This window comes from Babylonia areolata, chromosome 33 (assembly GCF_041734735.1).
Source record: "Babylonia areolata isolate BAREFJ2019XMU chromosome 33, ASM4173473v1, whole genome shotgun sequence".
Lineage (NCBI taxonomy): Eukaryota > Metazoa > Mollusca > Gastropoda > Neogastropoda > Buccinidae > Babylonia > Babylonia areolata.
In genome coordinates, this window is record NC_134908.1 from 12,755,435 (window position 1) to 12,775,440 (window position 20,006).

The 20,006-nt window shown below is 44.1% G+C and overlaps 1 protein-coding gene across 8 annotated transcripts in view; it reads left to right on the forward strand.

Annotated features, from left to right (window-relative positions):
• The window catches only part of LOC143277158 (ATP-dependent 6-phosphofructokinase-like), a 193,925-nt gene that overhangs the window by 136,867 nt on the left and 37,052 nt on the right, over positions 1-20,006 (forward strand). The gene's annotated exons all lie outside the window — the stretch shown is intronic.

Here is a 20,006-nt window from a genome sequence, read left to right on the forward strand (position 1 = left end):
CACACACCAACAATTACCAGTAGTCACATTTATTCATTCATCATCATCATCATTTCCACTGAAGCCACTGAAAGCTTCATCTTCAGTGTGGGAATAAACAAGAGAAGCACAGCTTCTTCTGCCATAGCATCACTGACCACGGCCTTGTTGTCATTGTCCGATGAATCCGAATCTTGCTGGCTGGAGCTGATGGCTTCTCTGCTGTCTGCTACATTCAAGAGGCCAGCTTTGCAAAAGCCATTCACCATTGTAGATTGTTTTCTACAACATCTGCTCATGGATTCATTCACTCCAAGTTCAGGCAGCAGCTCAGTTTCCCTTTTCAATTGCCAGTTCGATCGCCTTCAATGTGAAAGCTGCATTGTAAGCATCATGTCGTGTTTTCAGCATGATGGACGTTGTCTGAAGAAGGGTGAATGTTTTGTGTGTGTAAAGGCCATGTGTAAATTTAGAGGAAAAAAGCATAAACAGTTATCAATAGCACACTTTTACAGTGAGTTTTGAAGTCATGAAGAGTCAAACCAGTTTTGAAACATAATGTGAATCAGAAAATAGACTGAAAACCCGCAACATCGGGAAAATCCATAAACAAGCCGCACCATTATTTTAGCCGGAGGAGTTGAAGTTTGGGGCAAAAAGTTGCAGCCAATCATCCAAATTTTATGGTATTTTATGGTATATATATGTGTGTGTGTGTGTGTGTGTGTGTGATTTTTCAGCTAGCTAGGGTGATCCACCTCTTTTTTTTGTGAAAAGCCACTAAAGTTTTGTGATGCACATGGTGTACTGACTGTTTATTGGGGTTGTGAATCACATCCAAGGATTGGAGTGCGCCTAAAGCTTTCAGAATGTTCTCCCTATATTTCTTAGTTGTACCTGAAATTGAGTGAAAATAATTCAGAGGGGTTGGCATCTCTGATTGGTGTCATAGCCAGGTAACTTGGCACACCTCATTTATTATGTCTGTCTATTATTTTCCTTGTCTTGTTTGTCTCTCACTGTCTCTGTCTCTCTGTTCCCTCACCCCCCAGGTGTTAATGTTGAAGGCATCTTCCTAGTTCCACACAGAATAGAAAGGCTGGTCTGTGTCTCTCTGTTCCCTCACCCCCCAGGTGTTAATGTTGGAGGCATCTTCCTAGTTCCACACAGAATAGAAAGGCTGGTCTGTGTCTCTCTGTTCCCTCACCCCCCAGGTGTTAATGTTGGAGGCATCTTCCTAGTTCCACACAGAATAGAAAGGCTGGTCTCTGTCTCTCTGTTCCCTCACCCCCCAGGTGTTAATGTTGGAGGCATCTTCCTAGTTCCACACAGAATAGAAAGAATAGAAAGGCTGGTCTGTGTCTCTCTGTTCCCTCACCCCCCAGGTGTTAATGTTGGAGGCATCTTCCTAGTTCCACACAGAATAGAAAGAATAGAAAGGCTGGTCTGTGTCTGTCTGTTCCCTCACCCCCCAGGTGTTAATGTTGGAGGCATCTTCCTAGTTCCACACAGAATAGAAAGGCTGGTCTGTGTCTCTCTGTTCCCTCACCCCCCAGGTGTTAATGTTGGAGGCATCTTCCTAGTTCCACACAGAATAGAAAGGCTGGTCTGTGTCTCTCTGTTCCCTCACCCCCCAGGTGTTAATGTTGGAGGCATCTTCCTAGTTCCACACAGAATAGAAAGGCTGGTCTGTGTCTCTCTGTTCCCTCACCCCCCAGGTGTTAATGTTGGAGGCATCTTCCTAGTTCCACACAGAATAGAAAGGCTGGTCTGTGTCTCTCTGTTCCCTCACCCCCCAGGTGTTAATGTTGGAGGCATCTTCCTAGTTCCACACAGAATAGAAAGGCTGGTCTGTGTCTCTCTGTTCCCTCACCCCCCAGGTGTTAATGTTGAAGGCATCTTCCTAGTTCCACACAGAATAGAAAGGCTGGTCTGTGTCTCTCTGTTCCCTCACCCCCCAGGTGTTAATGTTGGAGGCATCTTCCTAGTTCCACACAGAATAGAAAGGCTGGTCTCTGTCTCTCTGTTCCCTCACCCCCCAGGTGTTAATGTTGGAGGCATCTTCCTAGTTCCACACAGAATAGAAAGAATAGAAAGGCTGGTCTGTGTCTCTCTGTTCCCTCACCCCCCAGGTGTTAATGTTGGAGGCATCTTCCTAGTTCCACACAGAATAGAAAGAATAGAAAGGCTGGTCTGTGTCTCTCTGTTCCCTCACCCCCCAGGTGTTAATGTTGGAGGCATCTTCCTAGTTCCACACAGAATAGAAAGGCTGGTCTGTGTCTCTCTGTTCCCTCACCCCCCAGGTGTTAATGTTGGAGGCATCTTCCTAGTTCCACACAGAATAGAAAGGCTGGTCTGTGTCTCTCTGTTCCCTCACCCCCCAGGTGTTAATGTTGGAGGCATCTTCCTAGTTCCACACAGAATAGAAAGGCTGGTCTGTGTCTCTCTGTTCCCTCACCCCCCAGGTGTTAATGTTGAAGGCATCTTCCTAGTTCCACACAGAATAGAAAGGCTGGTCTGTGTCTGTCTGTTCCCTCACCCCCCAGGTGTTAATGTTGGAGGCATCTTCCTAGTTCCACACAGAATAGAAAGGCTGGTCTGTGTCTCTCTGTTCCCTCACCCCCCAGGTGTTAATGTTGGAGGCATCTTCCTAGTTCCACACAGAATAGAAAGGCTGGTCTGTGTCTCTCTGTTCCCTCACCCCCCAGGTGTTAATGTTGGAGGCATCTTCCTAGTTCCACACAGAATAGAAAGGCTGGTCTGTGTCTCTCTGTTCCCTCACCCCCCAGGTGTTAATGTTGGAGGCATCTTCCTAGTTCCACACAGAATAGAAAGAATAGAAAGGCTGGTCTGTGTCTCTCTGTTCCCTCACCCCCCAGGTGTTAATGTTGAAGGCATCTTCCTAGTTCCACACAGAATAGAAAGGCTGGTCTCTGTCTCTTACAGCACTAATTGTTCAGTTCCCCATCATACCTAAATGACTACAGCTTGGAGCAGGCATGGTCTTTGTAGGTTGGACAGTCACAGAAACCCAGTCTCCTTATATTATGTTTTGGTGCATTTTTGTTTTTTGTAGGTATGATGGCATGAATTTGGACTAGTCACGTCATATGCCTTTTTTTTCTTTCTTGAAGTTGTCTTTTTCTCTCCTGATGTAGCTGTTGATGCATTTGTGATTGAAATAGGCAGGATTGACTGTTTCTGCACAGAGCCAGTTCATTCTGTGAAAACCATTTCTTTCTGTGATGACTGATCAGTGGCCTGTGAACATGCACGCCTCTTGCACGGCCTGTGTTTACTTGAGCTATGTAGTGCCATCATTCTATCTATACTGTGTGTGCAATGAAATAGAATTTTTAAAATGGTTTCCCTTGTTATCTCCCTTATTTTGATGGCGCCTTTTTCCTTCCTTTTCTGAATTTCATTTTTAGTGTTTTTTTGACTCACTTGTGTAGACAAAGTGAGTCTGTGTTATAACCTGGTGTTTGGTTGTCTGTCTGTGTCTGTCTGTGTGTCCATGGTAAACTTTAACGTTGTCATTTTCTCTGGAAATACTTTGTCTGCCAATACCAAATTTGGCATAAACATAGTAGGAAAAAATCTTCACGGTCATTATTATTATTATTATTACTATTATGAGCATTTATGTCTAATTTTGAAAATAAGCCCTAGGCGTTTACAAATAGAACACATATGTAGATATCAAAAAGGAAAAATTGAACACAAGATACCAAACATCATTGAAAACTATTCATCCACCCCCCAGCCACACACACAATACACACAAGCACATGTGCATACACACACACAAGTCATAGCGCACAATCGTAAATTCTGAAACTATCAAAACTCACTCACTCACAAATAAGTCATTTTAGTTCATACTGGAAATGGATGAGCTGTTGAGAGGTGGGTCTTCAGACTGGATTTGAAAGATTGCAGCAAAGATGAGTGATGGAGAGGCTGAGGAATTAGTTTTCAAAAAATCAACCAATAATAGGTTGTAAGTCTCCCGAATTGAGCTGTATTTCTGAATCATTGACAGTTTATTTCATTGATGTTCACTCCGGATTCCGAAAACCACTGATACCCCTTTGCAGCTTCCCAATTGTCTGGTGAGACTACGCCATGATGTTGTTTTTCTTGTACGCAATTAAAAGCATAGAAATACGCATTCTGGGCATAACACATCATGATGATAGAGTCTCCCGTCAGTCCAACGGATGAGCAGGCAGGCTTTTCTGTCGGTGTGTGTCCTCATATGGGAGAAGAGGCCAATTCTGGATGCACAGCACTTCCCACAGGTGTTGCAAGGGAAAACATCTCCACAAGTTGAGCCCTGCATCCATCGCTCACACTTCTCCTTAATGGCCAGCATTCTCTTGTTTTCAAACGTCTTTAAACGTCTTTAGAACACATACAGTGACACTAACTGCATTATTGACATGTTTATTGCATATGAATATTCTAAAGTGGACATTGAATTGACTAGAATGAACAGAAAAGAAAATTTGAATCGACCGTTTCCGTCTTTTTGGCACTGGTCTGTGCAGATCTTGACAAAACATGTTGCAAAGCCTGACGCAAAGATGTCTCCTTTGCTGCGGAATTAAAATAATTTCTTGAATAATCAATCGACGTGTTTTCTGCGTATGAATGTTTTAAAGTGGATGCAGAATTAACTGGAATGAACAGAAAAAAGAAATTGAATGGAAGGTGTAGGTAGTTTCTCAGTGAGTGAAAAGACAAAGCTTGTCGATCACGGATCTCTGCAGATCTATGAAAATGGATATATATTGCAGTGTTTTTGAGGCGATGGGAACGTCTCCTTTACCTCAGACTTGAAAGAAAAATTTTGAATGTCGGAGATATATACCAAAATAACATAATTTAAACCACGTTATGACTTTGATCGCTGCTGTTGATTTATTCCGCAAAAATAACATGCTCAAATAATCATTTTTTAACGTCAGCATTGAACCCAAGTTAGCGCAGCGGGTAAAACCACTTATTCTCGACCCAAACATCCGTGGTTTGATTCTGCATTGAAGCCGCCTTTTTTTTTTCTTTTTTTTACCCCCGCAAAGCTGCATATAATTATGATAACGAATAGAGGACACATTTCAACAAACTAATTTTTTATTTTAGTTTTTCTTTTTTTTTCTTCAAGTGTGTATCACAAGTGAGTCTTGAAGGCCTTGCCATTCTTGTTCTTTTTTCTTTGCAACAGAAATAGTGCTGAGTGGGTTTTGCGTCATCTGCTTTGCAAGTGTGCTTCTGACTGGCCTCTTTCTGCACCTTCTCCCTGTGCTTCTTTTTGTCTTCTTTTTTCTTATAGAGAGAGATCTTTGTACTGAAATATTTACACACATATGCACACACATGTTCACACATATGTAACCAAGCACATACACCAAACAGCATGCACACACACACACACACACACACACACACACACACACATACACATATATATATATAGAGAGAGAGAGAGAGAGAGAGAGATACACACACATACACACACAGTGACACGCAGAGGCTGACCCAAAAGCACCAGAAGTAAATCAGATATGCTGCATTATCAACCAAACAGATTTTGTGAATCCAGAGAAAAAGACTAAATGATACAATGCCGCTGACCATAAGAAAGTGTCCAGAAGACACAAAGCAAATTCATAAGAATATGAAATTTTATGCTAACCTTGTACAGATCAAGACATTTACCATAACTGCAAACATGGTGGAACCATAAGGAACCAAAGTAAATGTTGGCTGATCCTCATAATTTGAGAGCACAAGCATCAGTAATAAGAAGCTTTGTTGATCCTCAGAAAAAGATGTTTTGTTTACACTACAGTGTCAAATAAGAAAAAAAAAATGTTGACAGTTCTTTCCCGTTTTAGCTTATAGTTTCCCCAGGAAAGCTGCATCCATTTCTTTTAAAGATCAGATCAGATATCAAAGTTGATTTAGTGACTGAGGAAGCGTATATAAATCTGTCATGAAAGAAGTGAGATTTCTTGGTCAGATTTATATTGCACAGCCAATACTTCTCTCAAAACACAACAATGTCAGCACTGAAGTGGCCTTCTCTGTAGTGACATTTAGAAACTAAATTGTTTTAAAAAGAAGAAAGGGTTATGCTTTATGACTCCACCAGACACAAGAAACGAAATAAGGGATGATTTCCGGCAGAGCCTATTTGTCTATGCCAGTCATTTTCAGCAGCTGTCAGCATGATCTCAAAGGCTTTGTTTGTTTTTTCTAAGCCAATTGAAAGCAATGAATGGAAGGAAAAGGCTACTGTGAATTTAGAAAATGACCTGAGCATTATCAAAGAGGACAACAACTAAAAGTAAATAAAAATAACTTGTGCTGTTCAGCTGCTCTGTCTTAACTTCTACACAAGAAGTTGTACAGTGTTAGTGACCAAGCCAAGCATTGGCCTTTTTATTCTTCAGGGCTTTGTCAGACTTGCATCCATAGTTGCCAGCTGCAGAGAAAGTCTCCCCATACATGGGAGAAAACATACTGCCCCATGCATAAGATGAATCCCACCTCATACATCTTCATGAGAAAAAAATATCAAAAATTGTTATTTCTTGAAATTTAGTTATTTAAAAAAAAAAAAGAAAAAAAGAAAAAGAAAAAAAACTCATGCTTTTAAAAAATCATCACTGTTTTTCCTTCTTTTTTTTCCATTAGGATTTAGCATTCATTTTATTATTAGACGAAATGGGAAAACTGGAGTTTGCATGCCTGATGATTTCATGAAGGGCCAGAATAGCTGTATGTTGGCTTTGATTAGAACTTGATATCCCTCTTTCATTGTGCTCAGCGAGGAGAGGAGCACCCAGTTTAAAAAAAAACAACAACAAAAAAACTTCTTTTTTTTTTCTTTTTTTTAATCAGGCTTCACCTTCCTACCAAGCCAAATTTTTGTTGTTCACTCTCCGTTCATTGTGAAACCTCAGTTTTAACTGGCTGAAAAAAACAACAACTGAAGTGTAGGTGGGTTTGTTGGTGGTTTTTTTTTTGTTGTTGTTGTCTTTTTGACTCACTTGTGTAAACAAAGTGAGTCTATGTTTTAACCCGGTGTTCGGTTGTCTGTGTGTGTCTGTGTGTGTCTGTGTGCCCATGGTAAACTTTAACATTGACATTTTCTCTGCAAATACTTTGTCAGTTGATACCAAATTTGGCATAAAAATAGGAAAAATTCAGTTCTTTCCAGTCATCTTGTTTAAAACAATATTGCACCTCTGGGATGGGCACAAAAAAATAAAAAGAAGCCAAATTACATGCAAACTGAATTTGCTGTTATATTTATCTATTTTCTAAACTTGGCACTTTGATCTGATATTCTGACACAACAACAAGAGCAGTCATTTTTATCATTTTTTGTTCAAACAGGAACTTCTTTTGCTAAGCATGGAAGTTATATTTATTTTGCATGTCTTTGGTGCAGATATCAAAAAAGGGAAATTAATCTGTAATTAATGCTAGGGGGCTTAATTTGCTTTAAACTGATCTTTCTCATCTTAAACATTACATTTTGAAATTATACTCAATACATAAAAAGCTTGTGTGCTTTACTCTGTGTACAGGGCTTTCACTATGTTCATTCGCCCAAGTGGTCTTTTTCGGAAAATACTAAAATCAATACGACGAGTGGACTTTATAGATCTATTGGCTGAGCCCTGAAGGTCATGGTCAAAAATCAGTTGCGTACACATATTTATACACATTCAAAGCATGTGCTCATATTCTTCGCGAACACGAACAACGCCATTTTGTTTCAAGTTGTTGACCTGCCCGTTCAATCCTATATTCAATCGACAATAACGCGATAACATGTGATGGAAAGTTGGAGAAGGAGACCGTTAAATATTTATTCAAAGAAAGATTTGTAAACACCTCATCATTACTGGATTATGCCCCAAACTGCCATAAAAATATCCATAGAATCAGTCGGAATTCACAGTTAAAAATAATAAACCATGAGAGTTAATACCCTTGAATTGATGAAACGCAAAAATTTCCAGTCTTGACTTTTCACTTCATACAACGTTTAGAAGTACTTGTACTTGGCTCTGCATGTTATTAGTTTAACGAAATACTCAATTTTCATATCAACTTTAAAACTATAAAACTAGAATGAACATAAAAGAGAAATTGAATCGACCATGTCAACCGGGTGTAACTAAATTGTACATCTATCTAGATCCATAGAAAATGGATAAATGTTGCAGTGTGATTGCGGCGATAGCCAGGTCTCCTTTACTGCGGACTTAAAAAGAATTTTTAATTGCCCTTGAAGATTTTTTGAATGCCCAAGATACACCAGAATAATATAATTTATACAGCGTTCTCACTGCGAATACCGCAATCGATTTATGCCCTTTAAAAAAGCATGTTTAAATGTTATATTTTTGAATGTCAGTTAAGGAGCCATGATAGTGTAATGGGTAAGACAGTTTCTTCTCACCCAAACATGCGGGGTTTGAATCTGCCGTTAGGACTTTTTTTTTTTCCTTTTTCTTTTAACCCGAAGCTTTATAATAACAAATACACAACACATTTTAATGATTAGATATTTTTTTTAGTGTATCACAAGAGTCTTGAAGGCCTTGCCTCTCTTGTTTTTGTGTGTTTTTGTTTTTTTATTTGTTTCCTGAGATAGAATTGATAACTGAGGAGACTTGCTGAAATGCTTTTACCTACAGTTTTTCATTGATTAAATGATGCAAACAATCTTCTTGCTATGCTGTTAGAATATTGTCAATGCCACAAAAATAAAGTGAACATGTACAGTGTAGAAACACATATTCTTCTAACTTTTTTTGAAAGTTGAAAGTAGTTGAGGGCTTTGTCTTTGACCCTTGTGTCAACAAAGTAAGTCTGCATGTTAATCCTTGTTTCACTCATACTTTTCACTCTCTCTGGACGACTGAATGTCTGTATGTTAATCCTTGTTTCACTCATACTTTTCACTCTCTCTGGACGACTGAATGTCTGCATGTTAATCCTTGTTTCACTCATACTTTTCACTCTCTGTGGACGACTGAATGTCTGTATGTTAATCCTTGTTTCACTCATACTTTTCACTCTCTCTGGACGACTGAATGTCTGTATGTTAATCCTTGTTTCACTCATACTTTTCACTCTCTCTGGACGACTGAATGTCTGTATGTTAATCCTTGTTTCACTCATACTTTTCACTCTCTCTGGACGACTGAATGTCTGTATGTTAGTCCTTGTTTCACTCATACTTTTCACTCTCTCTGGACGACTGAATGCGTGAGCGTTCCTATATCAAATGTATTCGGATTCGGACAACGGAATGGAATAGCATTTTCCAAAAATAAAAATTCATCACGTGCTGTACATGTGATTTTGTGATTAGCCAAGCAGAGTGCGCTATTCTGGGTCACTCCACAACCAAATGGTATAATTAGCCAGCCTGTCATTTGTGGCCTGTCTCGCACACACGCTGACAAAGTCACTGACAGGTCGCCTGCTCGCATGGCGGCCTGTTAGCAAATGACGTCTGAAGCGGGTTCTTCTCAAAATGTTGCGGAGCGAACAAGGCAGTGATGGCAATGTTTTAGTGTTGCAGAAGTACTTGAAATGCTACAAACTGAAGGGTCGAACATTGAAGAGGTGGATGATGACAAAGAAGAAAGTGAATTAAGTGCAGGAAGCGAGCATGGGTATGGTGATTCGGGGTGAAAAATTTTTATTTTCTACATAATAGCAAAACGGTAAATATAAGATGAGAAATTTGATTTATTTTAATGTAATAGCCCAACACATAATAAACCAGTTCTGAAAGTTTCATTTTCTTACTCTGTATTTTGTATTTTTTTGTATTTTTTTTCCAAACCCTTACAAATGGACCGTCTGTGGGGAAAGGCAAGGGAGAAAACTTGCCGTACTGAGTGAGTTAACCTGTTCAGTGCTGTTTTTTTTTTTTAAAGTGCTCTTCCCTTGTCAGGAAATTTTGTGGATGAAGGGGTAATTTTTGAAAATTCTATATCAAAAACTATAGGAGATACAGAAGCAAAACAAAGTTTTTGTGAAGGAAAATGAATATGGATTATGAATCTAAACTTTTTTTCCCCCAACTATTAGACATTTCAAAGTTGTGATATTGATTTTTGTACAACAGTCTGTTTTCACCTCCACAGAATTACATCCAAAAAGAAAACAAAAAAATGCAATTGAAAAAAGCATGCTCATTGTCATATATTTGTTGAAGAAAACAAAACCGGTTATATTCTTATGATAACTTCTTCTTCATTCGTTTTTACCCCGCCATTTTGGCAGCCATACTCCGTTTTCAGGGGTGTGCATGCTGGGTATATTCTTGTTTCCATAACCCACTGAACGCTGACATGGATTACAGGATCTTTAACGCGCGTATTTGATCTTCTGCTTGTGTATACACACGAAGGGGGTTCAGGCACAAGCAGGTCTGCACATACGTTGACCTGGGAGATCGGAAAATCTCCACCCTTTACCCACCAGGTGCCATTACCAAGATTTCAACCCGGGACCCTCAGATTGAAAGTTCAGTACTTTAACCACTCTGCTGTTGCACCTGTCTTTTTAAAAAATTTTTTTTTATAACAGTTGCACTGCTTGTAGACATGCAGGTTAATAACTATCCCACCAATGACAGTTGAGAGGTCTGTCACAATGAAAAGTCAGTCATATTCTCAGAAACTGAGCGGTCAAGCTTTTTTACGTGGAAGAGTGCCCCCCCCCCCCCCCCCACACACACCCCCCCTCCCCCCCCACTCAGAAACTGAGCTGTTTTCCATGTAAGAGTGCCCCCCCCCCCCCCACCACTCAGAAACTGAGCTGTTTTAGGTGTAAGAGTGCCCCCCCCCCACCACTCAGAAACTGAGCTGTTTTAGGTGTAAGAGTGCCCCCCCCCCCACCACTCAGAAACAGCTGTTTTAGGTGTAAGAGTGCCCCCCCCCCCACCACTCAGAAACTGAGCTGTTTTAGGTGTAAGAGTGCCCCCCCCCCCCCACACCACTCAGAAACTGAGCTGTTTTAGGTGTAAGAGTGCCCCCCCCCCCCCACCACCACTCAGAAACAGCTGTTTTAGGTGTAAGAGTGCCCCCCCCCCCCCCACACCACTCAGAAACTGAGCTGTTTTAGGTGTAAGAGTGCCCCCCCCCCCACCACTCAGAAACTGAGCTGTTTTAGGTGTAAGAGTGCCCCCCCCCCACACCACTCAGAAACTGAGCTGTTTTAGGTGTAAGAGTGCCCCCCCCCCACCACTCAGAAACAGCTGTTTTAGGTGTAAGAGTGCCCCCCCCCCCACCACTCAGAAACTGAGCTGTTTTAGGTGTAAGAGTGCCCCCCCCCCCCACACACCACTCAGAAACTGAGCTGTTTTAGGTGTAAGAGTGCCCCCCCCCCCACCACTCAGAAACAGCTGTTTTAGGTGTAAGAGTGCCCCCCCCCCCCCCCACCACTCAGAAACTGAGCTGTTTTAGGTGTAAGAGTGCCCCCCCCCCCACACCACTCAGAAACTGAGCTGTTTTAGGTGTAAGAGTGCCCCCCCCCCCCACCACCACTCAGAAACAGCTGTTTTAGGTGTAAGAGTGCCCCCCCCCCCCCCACCACTCAGAAACTGAGCTGTTTTAGGTGTAAGAGTGCCCCCCCCCCCCACACCACTCAGAAACTGAGCTGTTTTAGGTGTAAGAGTGCCCCCCCCCCCACCACTCAGAAACAGCTGTTTTAGGTGTAAGAGTGCCCCCCCCCCCCACCACCACTCAGAAACTGAGCTGTTTTAGGTGTAAGAGTGCCCCCCCCCCCCCCCCCCCACTCAGAAACTGAGCTGTTTTAGGTGTAAGAGTGCCCCTCCCCCCCACCACCCCCAACTCAGAAACTGAGTGGTCAAGCTTTATGTATGAGTGCCCCCACCCCCCGACTCAGAAACTGAGTGGTCAAGCTTTATTTTTTATGTGTAAGAGTGCCCCCACCCCCCACCCCCCACTCAGAAACTGAGCGGTCAAGCTTTTTTTATGTGTAAGAGTGCCCCCCCCCCCCCCCCCCTACTCAGAAACTGAGCGGTCAAGCTTTTTTACGTGTAAGAGTGCCCCCACCCCACCCCACCCCACTCAGAAACTGAACGGTCAAGCTTTTTTATGTGTAAGATCCCCCCCCCCCCCCCCCCCCCCACCAAGAAACTGAGCTTTTTACGTGTAAGAGTGCTCCCCCCCCCCCCCCCCCACCAAGAAACCGAGCTGTTTTACATGTAAGAGTACTCCCCACCCCCAGAAACTGAGCGGTCAATCTGTTTTATGTGTAAGAGTGCAAGAGTGCCCCACCCCACCCCACCCCCTCTAAATGGGGAAGCTCTGTAATGATTCTGACTCCCTCCTGGTTGCAATTAAGCTGATAAAGTGTCTGCTGTACATTCAGTTTGCCTCCTCTATAAAGAAATTGGTTGACTGATCAGTGATAAAAAGCATGAAAAAATAAAAACATGATTCCTGTCCATAGTCTGTCAGCCCTTAGTTTCATAAAAATCATGGATTATTGGCAGTTGTCCATTTCCTGCTTGTTGAACACTGTGAAAGACAGTTCGCCACAGCCCCTTCACACCATGTGTCTTATGTTCAACCACTTCTCTCTCTCTCCTCTCCCTCGTCTCAAATTACAGGAAAGTACTGCACCATTACTGTCAATCTTTGTCACCCACTAAAAATTGATGTCTGATTGGATAGATGGACTGGACAAAGAGTTGAATATTGCTGTCAGTTTTCATCACTTTTACAGATGCAATTCTCAGGTTTGAATCTCGCTGACAGCACCTGGTGGGTAAAGGAGATTTTTTCAAACTCCCAGGTCAACATGTGTGCAGATTTGCTAATGCCTGAAACCCCTTTGTGTGTTTTCGCACGCAAAAGATCAAATACGCACTTCAAAGATCCTGTAATCTATGTCAGCGTTCAGTGGTTTATGGAAACAACATACCCAGGATGCACACCCCTGATAACGGAGTAAGGCAGCCTACATGTTGGGGTAAATGAGCAAAACAGTCATACACGTAAAATGTTACATGTCTGTTTGAGTGTGTATGTGTGCATGCCTGAAATCTGATTGAATAACACAGAAACAAATGATGTGCGCCCAGTGGCAGCTGTCAGTCAGCTCTACCCAGGTATACAGCCTGTTGTGCAAGTGACCTCGAGTTGGTAAAGTGCCTAAGCTTGGTTTCCGACCGAGGATAGGCGTTGTAATACAAGTATCCATATCATCCATTCATTCATTCATTGTCACCAATTTCGAGTTTAAACCAATCATCAGACAAGATAGATACATCTCTCATTGTCATTACCAAAAGATAATCATCTGCAAAGTTGTGCAAATCTATCAGGGCTTCCGTTAACGCACATATGTGCATCCCTGACTCTCTAAAATGAGAGAGGACGCACTACAGTTTCGGCTAGGGAGTCCACAGGACGCACTATAAAATCGGCATGAATCGAAATGTGAGTGATCACGGTCAAACAACAGCACTTGCTTCTCGTTTCACTAGTTTTCGGTCGGCATCTTATCTTCACGAAATCAGCAACTGCTGCACAGTTCAATACTTTTGTCTAATCTCCCTTTACAGAAAACTGTTGCCCATTTCAGATACGCTCACAATGAGGCTTGTCAAATGTTCTATGATACAGTACAAAATCAGAATGCTTCCGCTATTGTGGCTTGATGCTCCAAAATGCAAACAAGACGAAAAGGCTGATTAATCAGCTGCCATTGATCAGCCAGCTTCAAAAGGGGACAGATAACTGAAAAAGAAAAGCCGCACTTGTCAACTTTCATGGGAGTAAGAAATCAAATAGCTGCAGTGTAATGAAGACGCACATGAAACGAAGTGCAGAACTTGTGTGAAATTCGTAACCAGGTCATCGTACAATTCCTGGGAAATAAATGCATTTGTGACAGGATCGACAAACTTTCAAAAATTGCCCTTGTTTGGCTTTTCGTTTTCAGTGGTTCACCCCTCTCAGTCTTTCTCTCTCACTCACTGTGTGCATGTCCATCTTTCTGTCTGTCTGTGTGTGAGGGGGTATGAGTGGTGTGCGTGTCTGTGTATGCATGTGTATCTCTCTCTCTCTCTCTATCTCTGTCTCTCTCTCGTGTGTGTGTGCATGTGTATCTCTCTTTCTGTGTGTGTGTGCATGTGTGTGACTCTCTCTCTGGGTTCAGAGAGTTTGTGAGTGTGTGCGAGTGTGTCTATCTCTTGCACTCATTCAGTGTGTGTTTGTGTGTGCATGTGAACTGATTGAAAGGCAGTGTGTGGTGTGCTTGGATGAAAGAATGGGTTCTTATCCTGCAACTGATAGGACTCGCTAGAACCACATGAGGACTCCCTAGAATACCTGAGTGGGAGTCCTGTGGACTCTCTGAGCAAACCAACTGTAGGAAGCCCTGACCTATTGACTGGAACCACTGTTTTTTGGCATATGACTACTTTTAATGCGTGCTCAACGTTGTCCAATTAGTGAGACATATTGAGAGGAAAGGGGTCCTTCACCTGATGTATGCTTATTTAAATAGTATGTTTATAATCCAGACACATTAAACTAAGCATTCAGAGTCTGTGTTCATTGAAACAAACTCCAATGAAGGAAAACTTGGTATTGATGTAGGACATTGAGTGAGCATCTTTCAGGCACCATGGCAATATTTTGTGTAGGATGTCAGCTGATGTCTTTTAGGTACTTAGCAGGTCAAGTTGCTGTGTTAGTTACAATTTAATACAATAACACATTATGAATTGTTTGATATTCATGTGTGTTTGAGTGCACAAACTTGGTTCTCCTATTCACATGATCAGAGTCAGGTATTTTGTGCTTTTTTCATGACACCATAAAGTAAAAACTTTGGAAGGAACATTAAACAAATATGGTTGATACCAACAACAAGCTCACTAAATACATGTTTTGATTTTCATATTTTTATCTATCTCTAAGTGTAGACATAACAGCATATCTTTTGGCTTCTTATTGAAAACAAAAAGGGTTTTGTCTTTGCAATAATTTCTGCAGTAAATTTTGTGCAAATCTCACATGAGTCATAGAAGCTATGCCTCTCTTATACATGTTTTTTGTGTGATTTGGCTTTGATTGTGTGTGTGTATGTGTGCGTGGATGGGTGTGGGTGTGTATGGGCCTGTTCCATAATATTTATGTAAAGTTTCTGGATATGTTAAAAAGTGCTTTGCAAATGTTTATCATTCAGGTATGTTTTTCCTATGACTTTCCACGTCAGCTGGATTGAGTTCAAAGCACTTAAACCATTACATTGCAAAGTTTCATATAAAGCTGATTTTCATACTATTTTAGAGAAGTTTATGGAAGTTCAGATGGATGAATCCTGTAAGGTCACATGCCGTATATGACTGAGAAAACCTTCTGATGAACAATATGACATGAAAACTTAGATATGAAATATGTACTGAGTGAGTGATAGGAAAGAGTAAATTGATAACTATCATAATGATAATTTTGTGATAACTTAAATTTCTTACTGAATATGTTGATCATGAAGATGAGAAAGATGACGTTTAACGAAGAAGTAATTTCATTAGTCAGGTCAGGTCTCTACCTGCCACAGGTACCATGTAACCCTGTGCTACCTGTCACATGCGGGCAGATGGAGCTCGACAGCCCGGGAAGGCAGTCCATCTAAGACAAGGAAAAGTCTGAAGTAAAACCCATGAAGTGCTAAGGAATGCAGGACAGTCTCGACATGCATTGACCCTGGGTCCATGGCCATGTCCTGACTTTCAGTAGCCGCGCCCCCGTGCCTCCGAGGAAGGTTTTTGAGCCAGAGGCTAGGACAAGGACAGTCTGATATAAAACCTACGACCTGAGGACCTCACTGTCACCGTCCCAGCTTGCTAGGCTATGGCAGATGAACCACGGGTGTAAAGGGTGGGGCCAGTACTGCGCACACTGCACTCCACCTAAAAATTCCATTGCGCAGGCTTGAAGGACACATCCACGTCCGCGCCACCAACTATTCCAAGCCCTGTAGCGATGGGAAAGGGGCGAAAACGGCAGGTGGAAGATGTCACTGGAAGCCGCAGTTCCAATCCTGCATGCAGGCGGTTCAGGATATTGGTCGCCTGATTGTTGACCCGGAGGTGACAGCATCACTCGGCAGCACCCTGAACGACCAAGCAGCCTTTTCTAGGGACAGCACTGCTTGCTCCACACGGAGAGGGGCCTAGAAAAGGTGGTCCAAACAAATGCTCATCTCCATACCCCCCAGTTGGCTAGCCGCGGTCAACGGGCATCTCCAAACGCGGTCGAACAACAATAGAGAAGAAAAGGCCGGCACCTGCCTCACAATTAGGTGCAAAAGGACTAAAGGTAGCATGCTGGAACATCCGAACCATGCGTGACTCTGCAGACAGCAACCACCCAGAAAGGCGTTCCGCTCTAGTCGCACACGAACTTCAGAGACTGAACATTGACATTGCTGCCGTCAGCGAAGTCCGCTTTGCAGGGAAAGGCAGCCTCCAGGAACACGGCGCTGGGTACACCCTCTACTGGTCAGGCAAGCCAGAGACCGAGAGACGCCTTTATGGCGTAGGCTTTATGGTCAGGAGCACCATTGCCTCCAAGCTTGAAAACCTGCCAACAGGACACTCAGACCGAATTATGTCCATGCGCCTCCCACTACGGAACAAACAGCATGCCACTCTGTTCAGCGTGTACGCTCCAACCCTCCAAGCGGACCCCACAGAAAAGGTCAAGTTTTACACTGATCTGCGCAACCTCGTTCAGAACACCCCTGCTGACGACAAGGTCATCATCCTTGGCGACTTCAATGCCAGAGTTGGCCAAGATTCAGAAGCCTGGAAAGGAGTCCTTGGCAAGCATGGCGTTGGTAATTGCAACGACAATGGGCGCCTTCTTCTCGAGTTCTGTGCAGAGCAGCAGTTTACCATCACCAACACCATTTTCCAGCAGAAGGACAGCCTGAAGACAACGTGGATGCATCCTCGGTCCAAACATTGGCACCTCATTGATTACATCCTGATGCGCCAGAGAGACGTACGAGACGTCCTACACACCCGAGTGATGCCCAGCGCGGAGTGTCATACTGACCACCGCCTCGTCCGCAGCAAGCTCAGGCTCCACTTCAAGCCCAAACCAAAGAAAGGAGGAGCTCCTAGGAAGAAATTCCAGGTCGGCAACTTTCAGTCAGCTGAAGTGAAAGCTGAATTCCAGGCGAAGCTTCAGGACAAACTTGAAGACCCCAGTTGCCCCACAGACCCCTCTCCAGAAGCACTATGGGCACAGCTGAAATCAGCCATCCTGCAGTCCTCTGAAGAAGTCCTAGGGTTCTCGTCGAAAAAGAACAAGGACTGGTTTGACGAAAACAACCAGGAGATCCAAGAATTGCTGGCGAAGAAGAGATCAGCCCACCAGGCTCACCTTGCACAACCGTCTTGTCCGGTGAAGAAAGCAACCTTCCGGCTCATATGCAGCAACCTCCAGCGCAAGCTTCGTGAGATTCAAAATGGGTGGTGGACCAACCTGGCAGAGAGGGCTCAGCTTTGTGCAGACACTGGTGACTACCGGGGCTTATACGAAGCCTTGAAGGTGGTGTACGGTCCCTCATACCAGGTCCAGAGTCCTTTGCGCAGCGCAGACGGCCAGGTGCTCTTCACAGACAAGACGTCGATCCTGAACAGGTGGTCGGAACATTTCCAGGCCCTCTTCAGCGCCAACCGCACGGTTCAAGACTCGGCAATTCTCCGCATCCCACAACAGCCAGTGAAATTACAACTGGACGAGCTACCAACCCTAGAAGAGACTGTCAAGGCCATTGAACAGCTGAAATGTGGCAAGGCAGCAGGGGTTGACGGAATTCCGCCGGAGGCGTGGAAGAATGGAGGCCCAGCACTACACTCCAAACTCCACAACCTCTTTGTCTGCTGCTGGGAGCAAGGCAAACTACCACAGGACCTCCGTGACGCAGTCATCATCACCCTGTATAAAAACAAGGGAGAAAAGTCGGACTGCTCCAACTACAGGGGGATAACTCTGCTCTCCATCGCAGGCAAGATCCTCGCCAGAGTCCTCCTAAATCGGCTGGTGCCTACTATCGCCGAAGAACATCTCCCAGAGAGTCAGTGTGGCTTTAGAGCCAACAGAGGCACCACTGACATGGTCTTCGTTCTCAGACAGCTACAAGAAAAATGTCGGGAACAGAACAAAGGACTGTATGCGACATTCGTCGATCTCACGAAAGCTTTCGACACCGTGAGCAGAAAAGGTCTGTGGGAGATCATGAAACGTCTAGGATGCCCCCCAAAATTCCTCAGCATGGTCATCCAACTACATGAGGAACAGCGTGGACAGGTCAGACACAGCAACGACCTTTCGGAGCCCTTCCCAATTGGAAATGGAGTGAAACAAGGTTGTGTCCTCGCGCCGACCCTCTTCACGATCTTCTTCAGCATGATGCTCCAACAGGCCACTGAAGATCTTGGCGACGACGACGGTATCTTCATCAGATACCGCACTGATGGCAGCCTATTCAACCTGAGGCGGCTACAGGCCCACACCAAGACACTGGAGCAACTCATCAGAGAGCTTCTGTTTGCCGACGATGCTGCCCTCGTCGCCCATACAGAAGCGGCCCTGCAGCGTATAACGTCCTGCTTCGCAGAGGCTGCGCAGCTCTTCGGCCTAGAAGTCAGTCTGAAAAAGACGGAAGTTCTCCACCAGCCTGCCCCACAGGAAGAATTCCACGCTCCTCACATCAACATCGGTGAGACAGAGCTGAAGTCGGTCCACCAATTCAGCTACCTAGGCTGCACCATCTCGTCTGACGCCAAGATTGACAAGGAGATCGACAACAGACTTGCAAAGGCAAACAGCGCATTCGGCAGGCTGTACAAGAGAGTGTGGAACAACAAACACCTGAAGAAAGACACAAAGATCAGCGTGTACAGAGCTGTTGTACTGCCCACCCTGTTGTATGGTTCCGAAACCTGGGTCACCTACCGGCACCACATACGACTGCTTGATCGCTTCCACCAGCGCTGCCTTCGCACCATCCTCAGCATCCACTGGAGTGACTACATCACAAATGTCGAGGTCCTGGAGCAGGCAAAGACTATCAGCATCGAGGCAGTGCTGCTAAAGACCCAGCTACGTTGGGCAGGGCACGTGTCCAGGATGGAGGACCACCGCCTGCCCAAGATCGCGCTGTATGGCGAACTGTCCACTGGCCACCGTGACAGAGGAGCACCCAAGAAGAGATACAAAGACTCCTTGAAGAAAGCTCTCGGTGCCTGTCACATTGACCATCGCCAGTGGTCCGCAGTAGCCGCTGATCGAGAGACCTGGCGACGCACCATCCACCAAGCTGTCTCCTCCTTCGAAAACAACCGCAGGGCCAGCCTTGAGGACAAACGCAGAAGGAGGAAGAACCACGACGCTGCAGCCGCGAACCCAGACCAGACTTTCCCTTGCAACCGCTGCGGCCGACTCTGCTTTTCCCGCATTGGCCTTGTCAGCCATGAACGTGCCTGCATCAGACGTGGACAACGCCCTTCCTAGATCTTCGTCAGCGAAGCCAGGCCATGAATGAGAATTTCAGTGAGAAAGGTCGTTATTTCTATTTACATTTAAACTAGCCAATCAAACGCCTCTAAAAGCTATAAGCACTGAATCATTCCTTTGGCCAAGGCTCTCCACGCCATTTTGTCAGGTTTATGCTCTGTCTCGTCTTACGCTTTTTTTTGGCTATTAAGCGTATTCATTTGGCCTTATTTTGCTGCATGCGGCTTGTCTGTATTGTATTCTTACATTCTGTGTACTCGATTCGACTCGGCCCCCTCAAATCGTTTGTTTTTCTCTACCTCTAAGTCGATCCTGTCTTTCCTTTCTCTGTTGCGGGTCGGATTTTTGCTGGGTGCCTAGGCGCGGGTACCATGCCTCGTATGCCATACCACGAAGGCAGGGATCATGAGG